Source organism: Cardiocondyla obscurior, linkage group LG03 (genome assembly GCF_019399895.1).
Source record: "Cardiocondyla obscurior isolate alpha-2009 linkage group LG03, Cobs3.1, whole genome shotgun sequence".
Lineage (NCBI taxonomy): Eukaryota > Metazoa > Arthropoda > Insecta > Hymenoptera > Formicidae > Cardiocondyla > Cardiocondyla obscurior.
The window spans coordinates 2,461,645-2,476,066 of record NC_091866.1 but is presented as its reverse complement, the minus strand read 5'-3'; the positions used below and the strand labels follow the sequence as shown (position 1 = coordinate 2,476,066).

Below are 14,422 nucleotides of genomic sequence, written 5' to 3'. Positions count from 1 at the left end.
TCTTGCTCGGGTGATCAATTTCCACGGATTTAAGGGGCTCAGGATTACACGCGCCACGCGTGTCGCTTGTTCGGATGAAATATCTGAATTTGTGGATTAGGCACCTGCGACATTTAGCTACTCGTCCAAACTGTTCATCTTACTTTTGTATCTTTACGCCCGACTGACGGCTTGACGATGTAAAATGCCGGCACGGCGGACCTTTTCCCGTCCGCTCGTATATTACGAGTCGACGGCACGTGTTACATCCCATATAAGCTCATCGTTCATAAAGCTCGTGACCTCCCTCGCGCGTCGCGACGACGTGGGTCGGGACGCCACTGACAAGCGTACACGAGTGCTCCGTCGTTCGCTCGACGTTTCCTCGCTGCGAGAACCATCCATTCGTCTTGGTAAGAAATGGTTGTGAGAAATCGAGTTTGAAGTGCGTTCGCGACGAAACGGCCGAAATCCACGGGCGAGAATTCTTTTTCTTTTTCCCGTCAAAACGACGAAATACTTAATTACGCTTAAAATTATTTTATATTCAATAGATTTGTATTTTTTTTTCCCTGCGTTTTCGTGAAATCTCTTCGAACGATAACTACGATAACTTTATTGAACGCAGCGTGTACTAACAGCAGCAGACATGGGCAACAGTAATAACGCGGGATGAACAATGACGCGAATAATTACGAGAAGCGGGAGTGTGAGGATAATCCCCACATTATCGCGAGGCAATGAAATCTTGCCGTTTAGCGGTAATATCTCCTGAATAATCGAGATGCTCTAAAAACAAGTTGCGCGAAGTCGGTAATGTATAATATTATCGGTGCAGCGCGGCGCGGATGTTTAGCGAACGAGATTTCGTATGTAAATGCTCCCAGGAGTGACTATCTCCAACGCCGATGTGCTACAACTCGGCGCGGTAGTAATTTAAATTGCGCAACTCCCGAGTGTTAGCGCTTCGCTCGAATACCTTGCTCCAGTTACGGCGCGCGCGTTTGTGTGCCGCCTCGTTACAGTAAAAGCGACATCGATAGTTACAAATGTCCGTTGTCAGACGGTACAACTCGTTTCTCGTCAGTAATTCGCGGGGCATTTACATTGCCGAGCGATCGGGCCGCGTTTCGCGGTATCTCCCCTACCGTTGCTCGGGAAAAGTATTAAATTATTTGCTACAACGCTGCGTGCGGTAATTGTTGCGCAACTATCGCCGCCTGCCTCGCAACGTAGCTGAATATCGATAGGAGGAATTTAATGCCGCGCGTTTGAATGGGCGGAAAATGCGACCGCGTGATAAAAGGACGGGAGGAAATTTTCATTTAAACACACGCGTTCTTTGTAATTTAAAAAAAAAAAGAAAAAAAAGAAAAATAAAATTGCACGGGCTTGCAATGCGTTACACGCCGCATTTCCGATACACTCCGCGTTCGATTAATATCACTCGGTGATATTTTGGCGCATTGCGTATGGCGTTCGCGAAAGCATTTAAAATAAAATATCGCACGAGGTAATCGAGTCCAGCGATATCGGCATTTTTCTCCTTAAAACTTCGCGAAACTCGCACTCTCGCGTCTCGCGTACGGTGCGTCGCGTGTGGCGGAAAGCTCTCGTGAAAAAAAAAAAAAAAAAAGAGATCGTCAAGAGCACGGAGATGATCCGTAAAAGTGCGTGCTCGTGCTGTCTTTACGGGCGAGTATAAACGGTGTTTTTGTTGCGGCTGGTGCAAGTGTCATCGCGTGGCAGATGCGACATCGCGTAAACCCGCTATTCTTTACGCCGCGCATCCCTTTCGCAATTTTTCCCTCCCTTAGAGAGAGCAGCCCCGCGGCGATGTTTAATCATAGCAGGTAACCGCGCCCGAGGGCGAAAGTACGATGGCCGCAATAAGGGCAAAGGACGCGAGCGGGCCGCAACAGTTGCGTTTCGCTGCGAGTTACGTTTATCGGGCGATTGCGTTCATTCGCTGCTGGGTAGTCGGGTACGGTGAAATTCGTGATTTGCCGCAACTATCGCCGCTTGCATAAATCATTGACCGTTTCAGTCGCAAGTAATCGCGCTCGTGAATCATTCGTTGTTATTCAGTCGTAAGTAATTTGAATTTCTCCTGCAGCCGATCAGTTTCTCTTCGATTTTCTTTAAACGAAAGTTCCCGTCGTCTTCTTCGCGCGCAAAGTTTTTAATTTATTATTATCCGCTTCAACCGGGAGGAGCGTCGTATAAATGCTCGCTTCGTTTGCCGGTGCCTTATTTTTTTTTTTTTTTTTTTACCCGCTTTGTATCGCTCGCCTTCGCCCGTTCGTTTTTAGTTAACGTTTTCTTATTGTACTTATAGTCGCTGCTAATTAGACTGATATTTTATAACTGCCGACTTCAAAATTAAATTAATAACGCGACGCTATTAGGAATGATTATGAATATAGTTTATAACGCAGTTCTTTTATCTACGAGGCAGTTTCATGATTGCTTCGCCATACAGCGAGGTACGAAATTATTCGCGCGTGTAATGCGACACTTGACAACGTAGTGCATAACGCTCTTTCGCTTTTATCGGAACGCATAGAGATACTCGCGATCAGCATTTTTCTTTTTCTTTTTTTTTTCTTTCGGGAGCACGATAGCGGTAAGTCGCGTCAGACGCAGGCTCGTGCGTCATGCATTCTCCACGCCATTTCTGGTTCTTCATCCCGCTCCACTTGTGTTTCCTCTTTAGTCCACTTCTTCTTTTTTTTTTTTTTTTTTTTTTTTTTTTCACGGCGCAGCTCGTAATTACGTTAGAAATAAAAGAAAGGTGCCCGTCGACAAAAGCGTACTCATAAAAGGCAATCCGTTTTATTATATGCAATCTGGGACGTTAATACAAGGTTACTACGAATTATTCCGCGAAGAAGTGATTGAGACGAAGACGTCAGTGGTTTCTTTCGTTTGCACGATCGAACATATCAGCTTTTTTTTTTAAATAGCGTTATTAATAACTTTTTTTTGCATTATTTGCGTAGGTATTGTTAGTTTTCATGAGGGGGATTATTATAATCTATATATTGTTTTAGTAACTAATAGTAGCAAAAGTGGAAATTTTCGTAGAAAAATCTTGCGATTAACAGTTTCATGGATTAATTATTGATAACGCAAAAGCTGATCTGGAAAGCGACAATAACCATTGTGTTTATTATAATAGCCGAAATTTTTAATCTACGGAACGAGTATCGCAGCAAAGGCAAACGCATTAACATTCGCGGTTATACGCTATTATTTGCCGTAATATCCCGCAAAACTGTACAACTATGTTCCTGTAATGACCGTAATTTGCGGAATCATGGAAACGCACGCGCGCGTGGTATCGGCGAAATAATTTTCCAACGAGAACATTATTCGCGGCAAATGTATTTCGCGCAGCAAAAAAAAAAAAAAAAAAAGAAATTATTCCACGTATAATGGCGGCGTATACCGGCCGGTTTTAAAAAGTTACCGCCGCGCGCATTGAAGTTTTTACATGGCCAGTAATAACTTTTAATGAAAACAAATGGTGGTATCGCAGCCCGGGGGAGTGTTCCGCCGCGCATCTCTCGTATAAACTGTTACCAGCCATTCCAAACCGGCGGTGTTTATACAAGGTGTCTCTGAAGCGTTGGACACCCTTTGATTTCTCTTTAGTTTACATCTCATTGAACGTTCTTTTTTTTATTCTTATTTTTTTTATTTATTTATTTCCTTCGGAACTTAGTTTTATGCTCGAGTTGATGTCTCGACGCTAACGTTCTGAAATAAAATTCTAACGTAATGAATCGCGATAGATAGGATTTGACTGTCTCTTTCGTAATTCTATATAAATTAAAAACACCCTCGTAATATTTTTTTTTTTTACCTAATATAAAAGCTGACGTCGCTTGCGCGCAATTATCTATTCAGGAACGTGAAAATCGCATTCTCAGCATTCGTTAAAAAAAAAAAAAAAAGAAGTTAAAGTGCACTCTGTACAAATGTATACATACGTCATATTTGTACCAAGAGCACGGAGAAAATTCAAGCCACCCGCGTCAGCGGTCTAACCTGATTCTATTAGTTAACGAAAGCACGATATGAACTGGCCGTCGATGTAGTAATGTCCGTTGTTTGTATACCGGGCTACATTTATCGGCATAATAAAGCCGCTACCGTAGTGGATTACATGGCTATTTCATACGCGCTTGTTCAGAACGCGCGCTCGTTGTTCAATTCAGTTTTGTGTAATTCTAACCTCTCGTGTTTCCACGATTTTGCAATTAGATATTCCGTAAATAGGAAGAGCGCATGTCAGTCGTCCGCTCGTCGTTTATTCCGCGCCCGGACGGTAGCCGTGATTAGTCGTGCGGCGCAAATAATTATTGCTAATTGCGGGATGGAATACAAAATGTCATCACGCTGTCGGTTGCGGATTTAATATAATATCACAATGCAATTTAGACCGAAATTAATAGTAGAAACTGCGACGTCATAAATGCAGTCGAGAAATGCTTTATATTTAATTAATTACATCTGTTTTCGAACGGCTCGACCGTAACGTATTTCGAAATTCATACACTGGCGCGTACGGTTTGTTATCTGCAGCTATCGCATACTTTACGGTGCATTCGCCATTGATAAACAAGCGCGGCTCATGATAATATACACCTAGAATCATACGTGGCGGGATATTCATTTTAATTATAGTAATTGTTGGATTGAACAAAAATACGGTGGTGCGCAACGCAAACATTATGACTTACGAATGACTACGAAGTATACATATGTATGTATACATGTAAGTTTTTTTTTTTTATTTATATGTAAAGAATACTTTTAATACTGTAATAAATCTTGAAAAGTTAATTATTAAAATTAATAAATGATTGTTCGAGCTAATAACGAGGAAGCGAACGCGAGTAAGAGAGATCGAGAAAGAGAGAGGATCAGCGATCGGGGGGGGGGTGGTTTGCCGCAGGTATGGGATGAAACCAACAGGGGTGAATGGTGACTATCCCTGCGTTGCTCCGGGGCCTGCAGGTGGCAGAGTAAACGGGGAGGGATTGCCGTAATTACGCGATTCTCGCGGGGGCCGCCGGGGGAGGAAAATCTACAGACACGATCAGCGAGGGACGAAAGTTACGCAAGATGACGCGGCGGTGTGTGCGTGTGTGTGCGCGCATACGCAATTTCGAATGGAATTTTTAATCGACCCCGCGCAATTTTCCCTCCGCCCGCGGCCGACTGTCGGCGTTTCGTCAATGCGAGTCACGCGAATCCATTGTTCCTTTGCCCGATCGCTGGGTCTGTGCCCCGAGGTCGATTAATGGTTCGGCTCTTTGTCGCAAGTGCGATTTTGCGTCGCCGCGTTGTACGCTGGCCAATTTATCAGAGTATCATGGATAATTGTGCCGAATAGATAAGAATTTGATCTGAAGCGAGCGTAATTGACTTAACAAATTTCCGTTTTAACTTCGGTGCGGTTATTACTATCGGAGGACAGCACTTTGATATATTAAATAATATATGAAATGAGATTAATTATTCCGTAAAGATCAAAATAATAACGGGTATAATAATAATGTTTTCCACCTAATAAGTCCTTTTTAACCTGGCCGTGTAATTTTCTTCAACTTGAGAGCAAAAGGCGTCGAGAGCACCTCAAAAGATGATCTTAGTGGGATAATTTCCCCAGAGGCAGCATCACTTTTGTAGGCTTCTTGTTACCTTTCGCGAAATAAACTTGATAACGCGTTAGGCGGACGTTACGTTGTAGTCATAATGTCGTGTTCGCGTCAAACACTACTCATTCGCGCGGTTTTTACCTTTTTTCGCCCGTGTTACTTCGGCCGAATTTCGGGCGCGTTTATCGCGGGCTCGTGTACGCTACGGCGCTCGGCATTTTCGGGAAAAGTTCGTCGAAGCCATACGTCACGACGACACGTCGCGTTTCCGCGTTGTACCTTGGAACGTGACCGATTTAACGGACGGGATTAATACAACGGGACGCGCGTTTTATCTGTCACGGGCGGGGAAAAAAAGGGACGCGAGAGCGCGCCGTCCGGGATGATGGCTGTGGCGTAAAGCGAGCTTGCAGCGATGCTCACTTCGAGTTATAAACAATACGCGATACGCGGTGCGACTCGTGCGCGTCGTTACCGCTGGGTGCACCCCTTTGCGGCGATAATTCATCGCGCGAACACGTGCATTTACATGCGTCGCGGTGCGCGACGGTCCGTTTCCGTTCTCTCGTGTTGCGTGTGCGATGCTATCGCTCGGCCGTGTCTTACCGCGCAGTTTTTTTTTTTTTTTTTTTGTAGCGACGTACTTTAGTAATCGCACTTTTAAGCATCGCGTTCCGCAACTGGTTGAGAATGATTACGTTGGCAAATTCTTTTACAGGACAGATATTTTAATAAAGTTCTAAATATGATAATAATATAATTTAAATTTTGCTTTATATCGTATCAAATTGAAAATCACTTTCAAATAAATAAAAATTCGATATAAGTGTGTGTAAGTTGGACATACCATAAAAATACTTTGAGCTCACTTTAACACACGCTATGTATTTCGATAATTTCTTTCGACGGCTGTTTGTTACGTATATAATTTTTATTTTAAAACTTTTTACTGCAACTTTTTGCGGCTTTGTCGTTAAAATATGCGAAAAAAAAAGTCCGCCGAAGTTCTCGTTCTTCGCGAAATTTGTTTTCCGCATTGCGTGCAGCCGCGACACTCTATTGCCGCGTATAATTTAGCGTAGACCGCTGGTACGTAGAGTGGAAAGGAAAAAAAAAAAAAAAAAAGGGGTCGGGTACGCGAATGCAGCGCGTTACACGTGTCGCATGCGTTACCCGATGGCGCGCAGATACATACCTTGTAAACAATGTTCGCGGCATGACTCGTACAACCAGGCAACGACCGCCGCTGCAACCGGATACACCCGTTTTTCGCAACAATGATTCATCGCCCGAACGTTTTAAACGCGAGTCTGTGTTGTTCACGGACGACGCTAGAATTTTTCGTCTGCTGCATCCTTTTTCGGAGGTCAGAGGCGTGGCTGTCGAGCGACGAGGATGTTAAAAAAAAAAAAAAAAGCTGACGAATTTAGAACGCTATTTTTTTACGATTTTTTTTTCTATCGCAATTTTAAAATTAACTTAATTGTAAATTTTATTTTTTTAATGTAATAGTCGGTATTTTCTTTATTTGATCTACTGTTTTAATTTAGCGAATATAAATTTGGGTGCGGCGTTTGATTATTAAATTGTAGGCAGGTTTTTGTCGGCAAATTTGATAGAGGAGTCACGAAATGTAGAAAATATTTCCTCTACCGAGTCGTCGCATACTCGCTTGTTCATATATCGTTTGTAATTGGCCCTTATCACTTTATTCTACCTACTATCTCGTCTTTACTTTTCTCCACATAAGTGTCGTTAAATATTTATTTTCACGATGACGTATCGATGTGTATCGAACAATATTCCCACTGCATGATATATCGCTAGTCGTAATTGGCAATGTCGGAGTGGTTTGACGATATAATAGGGAAAAGATTTTTCATCGAAATACTCAAGTTCTTTTTGTTATAACTTGCGGCGGAAATTATTACTAAAATTTATACCTTATCTTCGCGATGAGTCTCGACGCTTTAAAAGAAAAATTGTATTATATTTCTATATTATTATTACTTCTTTTTTTTTTTTTTGCGTTCCATGTATATTCTGAATTCAAGTTTTATTGATTCATCTTAAGAGCATGTTAATGGCACGAAGCGAAAGACCGCGGAAACGACCTGACAGAGAAGCCATCGTAAATTTTCTAGTGACGAGCAACTACCGCATGCTGCAAATATGCAGCTGCGTCAAATGCACAAAGCGAGATCGCCGAACCGTCTCGCCTGTCGTAAGCGTTTTCACGCCTCCATCATTCGCGCTTTGGAAACGGTGAACAAAGAAAATTGCTGCTGGCTCTCGTGTCACGCGCAAATTTCACTCGCTTCTGTACGATCGGTCATCCAGTGAAAGATACAGGCGCTTAGCTTTCTTGTAAATTTGTACCCGAGCGTTCGAATAAACACTTTAATTTTTTCGTTTTACTTTCGCAAATATATATCTCTAACAAATTTCGGTCGTGAATTCGCACGAGTGATATTCAACGGTGGTCCCGTCTATATTGGAATATTGTGCATTCAAACGTTTTTTATTTATTGCGTTTGTTCGAAAAAAAGGGGGAAAAAAAAAAAACAGAAAGAAATCCACGCGCATCTTTCTATCTACACAAACGCTCCGCGATTTTTTGTACTAAAGTGGGCCCGTACGCGCCTATCTACGTGGGCGCAATTCGCATTTTTCGATGGAGCTTGGTCCAACTCTTTGATTTGTAACCCCAATAGTACGCGCCGTAAACGAACTCGATCGATGCGGCCCTCCCCGACATCCGAAACGCGCGCGCGGGCAGAGATAATCCTTTCGGTGCACTCTCCATTTAGTAAAGTTCGTATGGGCCGTGGTGTGCGCTACGGGTCGCTTCGATTTTCCGAGCGAGAGGGATGAAACCGGACGCGGGAGGGGTGGGACGGCGAAAGGGTGGTCCGCGTTTACGAGCGCGGTTCGCATTTTGCGTTATGGCCGAGGAAATCTGCGTTGCGTCCGTGTGCTTCGCGTCGTACGCGAGAGCATCGCGGGAGCGCGCGCATGCGGCTGCACCGGCGCATATATCCGCATTGTTATGGCTACATTTCCGGTTGTTTGTCGTGCGAGAAGGGACTTGGCAGCACGCCGCACGTACGTAGACGATCGCGACGCGATCCTACCCCGCGCGCGGTAAGTCCTCGTGTGTATGACACGTAATGCCAAGCGCGATATCTCGTCTTTCATTCTTCGCATCGACGGACCCGCGTTCCGAAGTCGCCCACGACCGTCGAGCTCGTATCTCTCGCATCCTACGCGTCTGCGACCTTTTTCGACGTGGTATGCGACATTTTGAACCGCCGCCAAATTATTTCTATAGCACCGTTTTAACGAATATATAAAAATATACCGCGATTGCATTTATTTATATATATAAATATATTATACGCACTGAGAAAAATATTTTTGTTAGGTAGGTACAATAAAATGCTTTTGCATATATAGGTCTATATATTTTTTTTTTTAGTAATAAAGGATATCCCACCCGAATATTATGAATACGTAAAAAATACTTGCGACTCACCGGAACGATGCGCAGCAACGGAGTTTTGTCACGGCAATCTGTAACATACAAGTAAAATCGAAATTATAGGAGACGCGTTCGAAATGTATAATATTAAGAAAAAAAAAAGTTTTTATTAATTTTATTTATTAACGCAATGAAAAACAATTAATCTCAATAAAAAAAAAACATAATTTTATGGAAATAAAAAATAATCCTTACCCAAGGGTTGCTCCGCTGATGCAGGATGCCTGTCCGAGGCCTCCTCCTCCTCTCAGTATGACTAGGATGTCGGGTTGATCCTCCTTCCTTCCACGGGACACTCGCGAAAATCGCGACCGGAACCTACAATACGCGCGATGTTCCACGGCACTCCCGTTTATAAAAATCGGATAATAAATTATGCGCTCGATTATTAACGGAACTCCCGAACGCACGCGATCGACGAACCGACTGCGGTTCGTATAAGACTCAAATGATATCGGCGACTGGATTAAATCGAGCAAACCGTACGACACTCCCGTATTGTAACATTTATTCGCGAAAGCTACCTCGCACGTTTTCACGAACGAAACTCTTCGAATAAACGACCGACGAACCGCCCGGGGTTCGTTTTTCAAAGACCGACGACGAGAGTACAGTGGCTCCTTCAGGCGTTTATCTAAACAGAAAAAAATTTCCAATTAGAATATGTTCTATAACTCTACTGCCTCTCCATCGCGATAAGATCACGTTTCCGCGAAGAAAATTACTTTAAAGTATTAAATCGAAGCCTATAAGGGTGATAGAGAAGTTAAAAGTATTTATACACGATATGCGCGAGGTAACAACTTTGTAAATGGTCTTTGAGTGAAGAGCAGAGATCGGGGAACCTCGTAGATGCAATTTAGTATCGGTCGATACATTAATTTATTAATAGGAATTACTTTTCGGGGCTGCAAGCGCGTGGACGTGTGCTTAATGCGTGCTGCCTGGCTCGACTGGCTGAGTCGGGCGACTGTGGAATGTGGGAGGGGGCATGATGGGGAGAAGCAAGGCCGCGCGCTCGGCCGCCCGGCCTTTGTTTATGTACGTTCGCCGCGTTTTTAAGCAAGGATTTTATAACGCGAATATTATATTGAATATTATTCTGAATATTACTTAGATTATTTTTCTTTTATGTATCACAAAATTGTAAAGTAATGTGTTGGTACATCGCGGTGTATCTCGACTAACCGAATCATTTTGTTCATTATTGGTTGCGAGATTTGTGATATGCACTACCGCGACGTTTGCGAAAGTTAAACTTTAATTCTTTTTAGAGAGCGTTTCGGTGTTTCTCGCAGGAAGATCACGTTCTCGCAGCTGACGAAGTTGAAATAATCGCCGCACATTCGCGGCGTTCCCTTGAATGATCACTTGGTACTTGGGCACTGTTTATTGAGAATTCCGGAACGAGGGGTGCTGATTAATGTTTCGAAATCGGAATCGCGCTCCAGCGTGAAATCGCGGCGGTATCCGCTTTTCATTCGGTTTTTTTGCGAGCCATATATCGGCTTGTATCGCTCTCTTTTATTTGGAAACGGCGCGCGAAGTGAAATTCAATTTGTCAATTTGCATACGTGCCGAAATAAAATCTATCAGGCTTCCGAGGGTTGTAGTTTCCGTTTGTTATTACTTCTACCTAAATCCAAAAGAGTTGGCTCTTCATCATTCCACGGCAATCCAAAGCGTCGACATTCCGTGAAAAATTATATCCGTTAAAAATCCCCAGACGATAAAATCTTTTTTTTAACTGTATTAAAAAAAAAAATAAATCTAAAGTTTTTTCTTTTTTATTTATTTATATATTTATTTTATTTTATTTTATTTTATTTTATTTTATTTTATTTTTTACATTTTTGTCTTGCAGCGAAAAGCAAATCTTCCCGGAGATATTTTTCATTGAAATATTTTTTATACTCATTCTATTTTAGTTTCTGCGTAGCAATTCTTTTTTTTTTTTTTTTCGCTAAAGTACTTCAGTCAAAATGAATAATTTACTTCAAACTTAAATCTTACGTACAATCTTTATACGCGACGTCACATCGATGTTGTGAAAGAACACGAAATATTAGATAAGGTACTTTTAGAAATTTAGGACGAATGCGCGGATAGCGATAGAATATACGAGCGGACCGACGGGGAATAGCAAAAGGGAATTCTTAAGGTATACTTGTAAGACCCACGAGCCAGCTCGTAGCATCTCATACGTATTAATTCTTTTTTCAAAGTGTTCCACGAATGCCGTAGATATTTATCCGAGTACCCACGGGGGGAGGCTTTCGCCCTTGACCGAGCACGTGTAACAGCCGTGTATCGAGAATGACGTCGATCCAGGCCGATGTGCACTCTGCCCGGTTTCTCAGAGATATCCCCGTCGTATCTATTACCGTAATCTTCCGCCTTGCCGAGCGAGAACGCCGGATTCCGACTTTGAAGCACGCTTTTGCTGCCACGGCGAAAGTCGAATCGCAAAGTCCCCCTTCTCGTTCTTCCGGTGAACTTGAAATCGATTTAACTTTTCCGGCACCGTTTCTCGATGCCTCCTCGTTTACCCGATGTACCCGCGGGGCCAAAAGTAATTTCGGAAAATATTCTTCCCTCTCTGGCCGGCCGCGGAAACGGAGAGAGGAAAAAAAAAATATCGCGTAATGCATTCGTATATATTAATGAACGAAGTGACTAATTGTAGCGAGCGAGCGAGCGTACTCCCGATGTAAAAACGTTTCCTAGACGCGTCACATAAATCACGGCTCTCGGGGTGGATTCAATTAATTGCGGCTTCATGGAAATGATCCTCGGGCGTCATAAATGGGCTGTCGCGTTGCCAATTGTGCCGGATTCCCCGTTACACCGCCGTGCCACAATGCCCGGCCGTAAAAACGAGAAAGCGCGGGGTGGAGCGGAAAAGTTTCCGCGGTCGCTAAAATGGAAAAGCGCGGAGACGGCGAGCATTGTTTCCGGTAACAGGTGCCATTTTCGCGAATGGCACGGTTTACCGTGCATTCTCGGCGCGTTCTCGCGCGCGCGAAGCACGTCGGCCACGTGCGGGAGGAGCGGTGGCAGGAAGCCGGGGAGTTCGTCGTGTTATGCTATACGTGCCCTATTCAGAAATGCGCCCTGTTCAAAGAGCCATTACGAAAATGACCATTAAAATAAATTACTCTCATCACGCGGCTGCAGCGATGGCTTGCCGGCCGCCTATAACGCGAAGCCGGCTAGCTCGATGGCTGCGAAATACGTGACACGGAAATAGTCGGCGGTACGAATCAATTTACGTAAATAATAGAGAGAGCACGCGGCTCGCGCCTGGACCGCTAACAATGGGAAAATTCGCGCTACCGGATACACGGCACTGCCCATTAAATCGGACGCATTACGGGGCGTACGTGCGAACTTGAAATTTTCCAGTTTAAACGTACTATGCCTCGGAAATATTTCGAGGAGGTTTATGGTACCGAAAATTTTACAAATCGCATTTAAAAGTTGTACGATAATTATTAAATTTTTAACCATTGACTTTATCGCTTCCACCCTTTATTTAACGCGTGTCAATATAACATTAAAAGCGGCAGCCTTGCGTTTCTAAAAAAGAGATAAAACTAATCGAATATATAATTAACGAAAGAGTTTGCCGATAAAGATAATATTAGTATCTCTGTTTTTTTTTCTTTCTTTCTTCTTTTTTTATACATATGTATGTATATATATATATTCGTATATTCACAGAGCTTTTTCACAATATTATTACTAGCGTATTTTTGTACCGCTGTACGGGAAATTTTTTTTTAATTATCATAGCGCATAATATTTTAATCGGTAAACGGACTACGCTCTCTGTTCGTACGGGTTGCATCTGTATAGATTCGCGTCGGAATTAAAAGCGGTGTTTATACTAGCCGTGCACATTGCCTTTATACAAATGGCATTTATACGTGCCCGAGTTCTACAAACATTTCCAGTAAACCTTGTTTGTACCGGTATTACACTGATATTTTTAATTCTCGCCGGCTTGTACGCGAATTGGTCGACTTTCCTGTTTACGGAAACCAGCAACATCTGTTATTTCAAATTTATGCCCGGCACAAACATATCTATATTTAGCTTCGGCGCTGCACGTGCATTTCCGAAAAAACATTTTTTTATTATCGATAAATATATAACAACGCAGCGTGAAAATTATTTTTGCCGGTTTGGTTACGTCAGATTGACGACAATGGCATTTTTTTTTCAATTTGCAAAATAAAGATTGTTCTTTTTGTTTGTCTTTTTTTTTTTTTTTAATTTTGAAAACTTTTCATTGAGCTGGATTTTAATAAAGCACGCCTTTTTGTTAACTTTCATGTGAGGCCGTAATCGATAAACTTCGCCCAAGGTGGCTCTCCATCTCTTTCTTTAACGGGTTTGGGAAATAGCAGAATAATTCATTTATAGCGAACACTATAATCCCATTTTACTGGGTAGTGACATTAACTTGTCGATCGATCGCGCAATACAAAACATCGGACAATTTCCATTGTATCTCGATATTGCATCACACTTCTTCCGAGTAATATCGGCTATCATTATCATCACGTTTCTTCGATATTCCTTATTACGTCCGACAGCATATCAGAAACTGCCGTGGAGAAACATGCGCGGCGATAATTGAATCTCTTCGTTCCATTAAAATACCTCGGGCAGAGTCGAGTTCTTACCGAGGGCTTCTTTTTCTCTCCTTCTCTCTCTTTCTCTCTTTCTCTCTGCGAATGTGCACGCGAATGTGTGTGCTTCTTTTTTTATCGTAATCTCGAACGAAAGGGAAAGACCTATTTCATTCGCATTTGCTGGAAATTTTTTCGCCTTTATTTTTCATCGCGGCGTAGAGTCTTTTTCGCGCGGAAGTCAAACGTGCGTTCGATGGCGGATAAAATGCCGGTACATCAAAATCCTTTTTCGGCGCGATTCAGCAAATATTGACGCTCGCGAATTGAAATTTGCATCGACAGCGAAATTGGCAAAATATTTCCGTACGTAAAAGAGAACGTTAGGCCGCGGCGGCGGCAAAAACGAGACGAAAGTTGAGAGAGAGAGAGAGAGAGAGAGAGAGAGAGAGAGAGAGAGAGAGAGAGAGAGAGAGAGAGAGAGAGAGAGAGAGAGAGAGAGAGAGAGAGAGAGAGAGAGAGAGAGAGAGAGAGAGAGAGAGAGAGAGAGAGAGAGAGAGAGAGAGAGAGAGAGAGAGAGAGAGAGAGAGAGAGAG

The 14,422-nt window shown here is 42.9% G+C and overlaps 1 protein-coding gene across 8 annotated transcripts in view; it reads left to right on the top strand.

Moving 5' to 3' along the window:
• Positions 1 to 14,422, top strand: part of LOC139113942 (zinc finger protein 541) — a 344,562-nt gene that overhangs the window by 179,130 nt on the left and 151,010 nt on the right. The gene's annotated exons all lie outside the window — the stretch shown is intronic.